This window comes from Athene cunicularia (assembly GCF_003259725.1).
Source record: "Athene cunicularia isolate RWA chromosome Z unlocalized genomic scaffold, athCun1 chrZ_part2, whole genome shotgun sequence".
In the NCBI taxonomy this organism is placed as follows: Eukaryota; Metazoa; Chordata; class Aves; order Strigiformes; family Strigidae; genus Athene; species Athene cunicularia.
In genome coordinates this window covers 4,417,092-4,423,283 of record NW_020799143.1, presented here as the reverse complement: position 1 = coordinate 4,423,283, position 6,192 = coordinate 4,417,092, and positions in this window count along the sequence as shown.

The following is a 6,192-nucleotide window of genomic DNA, read 5'->3' as shown; positions in this document are numbered from 1 at the left end:
TGTGAACACTGAAGTAGCTCTGCAAAGCCATATTAACTCCTAACTCCATATTATTAGCACAGCATGTGTTGTATGAACTACTAAAAGTGCTAATAGAAAAAAATGTTTTTACAGAAATGAGATTGTATATGTTTCCTGTATAGTTTGCTTGATTGTAGTTTCTTATAAGGTAACATTGTTTCTGGCACCTGTATGGTCAAGGTTATATTGATTTTAATAAAAAAATACAATATGCCAAAACCTAAAATGCTTGTTCATTGTGTGGCTAACCTTGGAAGAGCTTTATATGATAGCATAGGAATTAAACTTGTCTTGCATCTTATCTGTATGGTCTGCATTCCCTCAAGTGTTACATACTCATCATTTTTCTCATGACTTCCATTTATTTACATAGCTCTTTTGGAAAATAGTAATTTGGGGCTGATTTCTAGGAATCATTTTCACCATAGATTTCTTTCTGGCAAGCAACAATGATTCAGTAGCCCACTCATCATCAAAGAGGAGTCCTGGAAATGTCAGTCAAAAAACTTGTCTCTGATCATAACTTCCTTTAAAAAGATATGAAAGGCAACACTGATGAGCAGTTTAGGGAGGAAACCTGGGCAGAGATCATAGGATACAGCAATTGCAATAAAATTCTTTCCTGAATGCACAATAAGAAAGTGGACAAGTTTTTACAGCTATCAAGAAAACCAACACAAACAGATACCTCATTGCTTTGTAATTCTGATTGGGGCTAATGGTGAAGACAATGCTTTTCTCAGGGAAAAGAAAGTATTTTATTGGCTGCCAAGAAAAGTCCTGATCTAGTGGATTCTGACCGGAAAAAAATGACCGATCTGTTTTGTTCCTTTTAAGGTAATAAGAGTATGTAAGGCTAGCTAATTCCTGTACAATTATGTGTGATACTCTGAGGCCTAAGAAATGAGGAAACAGCTAATAAGAGAAATAAGAAGCCCCGGAATTACTGTTTTTTATGGAAGGTCTCGCTAGCATGACCACGAGTGAGTGCAGCAGGATATAATGACTGTGTAAAGCCTTGAGGACAGAGAAATGGAGGTTGATTGTCTTGTCCTTCTCCAAAAGTACTGTGCCTCCTAAATGTTGCATTATTCTTTCTACAGGGGAAGGTAGGAATATGCTGAAGCAGAAGCATCGAAATGAGGAGGAGATCCTCTAAGCTGAAGAGAAACAGAAAGAACCTCTTTTGAAGGAGAGGAAGGATCTGGTTACTGAAGTCAGCGAGTTTTGATGCTGGACATTTGAGCATGCCACATGGGAATAAAGAGGAAAACTGACCAAGAATGATAAGAAAGGATGTAGCATAGGTACTGGAGCCTCTGTGGAAAAGTACAATAGATTATGAATCCATTGAATCCCCAGGAAGGTTGTTGATATCCTGACCAGTGGCTGCCCAGCCTCTGGCACCAACACTGGAGGAAAAGGCAGCATTTGCAGCAATGGGAGTAGTGTCTCCAACTGCCTGATGAGATTGCACAGTAATGGATAGGAGGGGAGGGATGGAGGGGCACCAGAGAAAGTTAAACTCAGCTATTCTGGGAGGATAATTAACAGGCACAAGAAGATAACTGTTCTTCAGATTAAAACAAAATGAGCACAAGCAGGATCTGGCCCATCGGAGTCAAAAAGGGGATTGTATCTGCAGAGCAAGCTGGCTACACCCTAGATCCAGCCCTGGATGCCTGCAAGTTGCTGAAGAATGTAGAGGTCAAACCTGCTGCCTTGATAGAAGAGCTGGAAACATTCAGAAAGCAAAGCTGTTTCAACAGGGCAAAATGTAACCCCTGGCAGAACTCAGAAGCTGCCTGATTTTTTTATGTAAAAGCACAGAGCAAAGCAAACCCCAAACTGAACTACCTAGTGAGAGGAAAACAAGTTAGGCTCTACAGAGACGACTGCAGTGTCTTTAAGTGTGGAAGTTGGCTAGCAATTCTGAGCAGCTCTGGAAAGATTTGAGTTTGAATAGAGATCCTTCTACAGTATGAGCGTGTCTTGATGTCTGGGGAAACTGAAGATTTGAAGAGACACCTTTAAAGCGCACTTGCAGAAGGTGCTGCTCCAGGTGAATAAAGAGAACAAAAGCAAAACTTGGTCTCAGTCCTATCTCTGGAAAAAGTCACTCCTGGAAAGAGAGGCATAAAAGAGGTGTTTCTTACTTCCTGGAAAACAAGTCCTCGTAGGGTGGCGTGGACAAGCAAAAGCTCAGTAATGTGTACTCATGAGCTAAGCAGAGGCCAGGGATGTGAAAAGAGGAGAAAATAGTTCTGACAACAACAAAAAAGTGTGACGCTTTCTTTAAGGGCAATGTAGTTCATGGCAGACAAGAGGCCGGTATCCTCCCTTCTCATAGAGTGGAGATGCTGTCAGGAGAAGGACCGAGACACTCTTCCAGCTCCATAGTGGAGGTTTGATGGGTACAGAGTGAGATGGAAGAAGCTGCTGTAAGGCTGAACTTAGTCCAAACTAGGTCATCTAGGGCTAAAAAGAGCTTGGCTTTCCAGATGAAATATCTCAACATCTGACTGCAAAAGGTATAAAACTGTCTTTTTATTGCTGAGATCTGTCTTAGACCTCTTCGGTTTATACCAAGGCATTTCTTGATGTGCTAGACTAGGCCCATAGTCTTCTCTAGTATCCTGATGTTTGAGCCATCAATCTTACAGGCTCTACAATGGTGTGTTTTGCCTTGTAGAAGTTTTAAGTATGAAGAAACAACTTCCTTCTCAGCAAGAACACAGCTTGTTTTCCTATTTTCAGTTCCACCCCTGCATTCCACTACATAATGTCTTTTCCACGAACAGCAATTTACATGTCCTCTGACCTCTTAGTGACTGGCGTAACTGCAGTCCCTTTGCAGCTCTGTAGCTCTTCCTTTGCACCCAGCCTTGGACCCTGGTGGGGGCTACTTTTTCATACTTGCAAAAGGACATTGTAGTGAGGAAATAGGTTGAAGGAGAAGACTGGGCTTTGGAAAAGATTAAAGGATCAGGTCTAATCTGAAAGTGTATGTCATGGGAATTGCATATTGGGCATAGCTGGAAGACTTCTAGTAGCAGGGGGCTGCAGGGGAGGAGGCCATGAACACCTCTGTTCCAGTCACAGATGCTTTCAGGCAGATTTGAAAGGGATGAAAACTAACCACTGTATATGCAAAAACCTCAACTAATGACAGCAATGCATGGCACCTCTGCTGAAACATATTTAAGAAAAAGAAGATCCTCTAGGGCAGGAAACAATGGAGATGTAAGGAGATCTGTTAGGATATGGAGGAGGAGGAAGTGGAGGAGACACATGGAAGGTGAGAAACACAATCTGAGGAAGGAGGCACTCCATGCCAGAGCAGGGGCATCCCTGGAGGGACTGTGGCCAATGGAAGACCCCCTGGTGAAGCAGAGGAACAGTAAGAGGCAAGAAGCGGTGGAGGAAAATGAGTAAGAAACAAGGAACAGTAGAAAGGAACCATTACATGCTGACCCCAACTTTCCACATTGACCAGTGCCTCACAGAAGGAACTGGGAGGGCCTGAGCATACACCTTTTGAAAGCAAGGGATGCTGAGATCAGGAAGTGGACAGGAGAGATGCTTAACTGGAGCTGATCTTGGGGAGGGAGGAGAAAATGTGTTTCCGTAAGTATTTAATTGTTTCTCCCCCCTCAATATCTGAATCAGCAGTTGAGATTTTGCCTTAATTTGCAATAAATTAAATTAAGCAGAATTCCCTGAGACTGCTTTGCCTGCAAAGACCTGCCACACCTTCCAGAGGACACAGAAACCAACATAGTATTTGCTGTGGATGTAAGACTTGGGAGGTATAAATGAGAAATCTATAGGAACTGCATGTGTTCATCCTCTCTGAAAACTCAAGCCACGCATACATAAGTACAGTCAGGGTTATTCTTAGAAACTATTCCCAGCGTGGCTATTGAATTTGTGTTTATACAGCCTAGCCATTGGATCTAACTGTGCCTCCTTCCCTTGTCATCCTTCTTGTACCATTTGTCAGTGCTTGTCTCTTAGTGATCTGACATCACTGTCATGCAATCAGGAGAATGCAAATGCTGTCCAGTGGTGCACAAAGATTTCCCACCATCCTACAGATATTTTAACAGAGCAAACTGAATTAAATGCTCCATTTGCTTCTCATTAACATCTGTATATTAGCAGTTTAATTGTAAAATGTTGTCCAAATGCTTTAAGAGTTGGCACAAATACTGATTTCTGGGATTAAAAAAATCCAGCCTTCTGGTGATATTGGAAAAACACTTTCCTAGTGGAGCCTGGTTTAAGAAGACACCAGTAGCAGGGCAAATTTCAGCTCTTTGATAATGATGTTTCCACTGATGTCAGGTCACTAATTCTTTTGGAAACCCTCTCCGGTATACTCCATTCTCTTTCAAAATCTTTACTATGTGAGATGAGCCATAACACACTGCTGATAGTAAACTACATGTACTCTTTCTCTCTGTGTTCTGGATAAACATGTGGAAATAATTTAATTTAGAATTTAAAATTACAGTCCAGTAAAAGTTTGAAAATGTGTAAAGTTGGAAAGCTCTAGTATATGGTGAAAAAAACACAGCTGCATTTATACAGTCAAGACCCAATTTTTATTTTGGTTTTACAATCAGATGAAGGTGAATCTGTTTGCATTTGTGAAGTTATGGAGCAGCTACACCAGGGAAACCAAGAACAGGACCAGGAGCTTTTTCATTTTGTGTAGCCCTGAGCCCCTCTGTGAGATGGTGACTGAAGGAAGGAGCTTTGGTCACTGCTAAAATGAACATGTCTGCTTTTATTCAGTGTAGAAGGGTCTACATTATTAATTTGAATATTTACTACTCTCTGTGAGACTCCAGTGCATAGTATTATTTCAGATTACAATCAGTCCAAGCTCTCCGGATTTTGCTTTCAGGTATTTGCTTTTCTATGCCACCTGAAGAAATACAGTGGTGGCAAGTGGCGCATTGAAATACAAGTCAGAAAACTCAAAGGTAACATCCAGATTGCTCATAATGAGGTAAAGCATTAATAGCAGTAACATCAACTACTTCACTGCAGAAAAGCAATAGCAGTGCATTATATTTTTAGAGTTGCTTGCCCTTTGTGCACTGTTTACATTCACAGAGCATTTTATGCATTGAAAATGCACTGCTGCACTTGCAATCTGTTTTTAAGTGCTCTTGCCATGTAACAAGCAAAAAAATTTGGAATAGGTTGGGTGATGAGTGGTGTTTCTTGGGGAGGAGCCCATTTGGGAGAACAAGGAACTGTGACACCCTTGGTCATCTGAGAATTTAATAATTGCTAGGATCATTAACACAGGCCATTTTTCAGGTAGCTAAAACACAACATCATTTATGGATTTTGTGGCAAGTCAAGCTGGGTGCTGTGAACCTTTAAAAGTAGAGTTGTTTTGGTTTTTTTTTAAATATTTGTGAATGGTTGCCAATTTCTCCAAGAACTGACACAACTGAATTCATCCTTATTTATGGGTAAGCATCGAAGTGTTAGCTTTTACATTTACTTGCCTTTTCCTTACAAAAGTGACATGGAGGATGAATTCTGGTCTTGTTGGTGTTTATTACCGATTGATTCCTACCAGGCCAATGCTTTTGGTATGCTCTGTAGCTGGACAGCTGAGGATGTATCTGTGCCCAATTTTTACCGGCTCAACTCTGAAGATGGGGGGAGAGAAGCAGGCGCGGAGCTGAGGGCAATGGTAGCACAGTGACCTCGCAGGTAACTCAGTGCTGGGGTTTCTGCTCTTTCTGCTCTTCCGAGGTCAGGAAGGGCGGTTCGGCGGGCAGGCGTGGGAGCCAAAACGCGAAGGGCTGGGATGCTGCTTACGCACCCGGGAGCGCGGAGTTTCGCAAAAATCAAGGCAGCCAGCCCACGCCCCCCGAGTCCGTGGTGGAGGAGGGGGTGGTGGCGGGGCGGACATACACAGGCTCGCAGTTTGGTTTTGGCTGCAATGTGCACGCCCACAAGCAAGTCGCCTCCCCCCGCCCCGCCCCCCAGCAGCCGCTGCGGAGGGAAAAGGCATAAAATAAAAGTGGTGTAAGAGAAAAGGAGGGAGGTAAAAGAAGAAGAGGAAAAAGACAAAAAGGATAAAGGACAGCAGAGCAAAGGGAAAAGGGAGAAACAGGCTCCTGGGCGGCCCCGGCCGTGGAA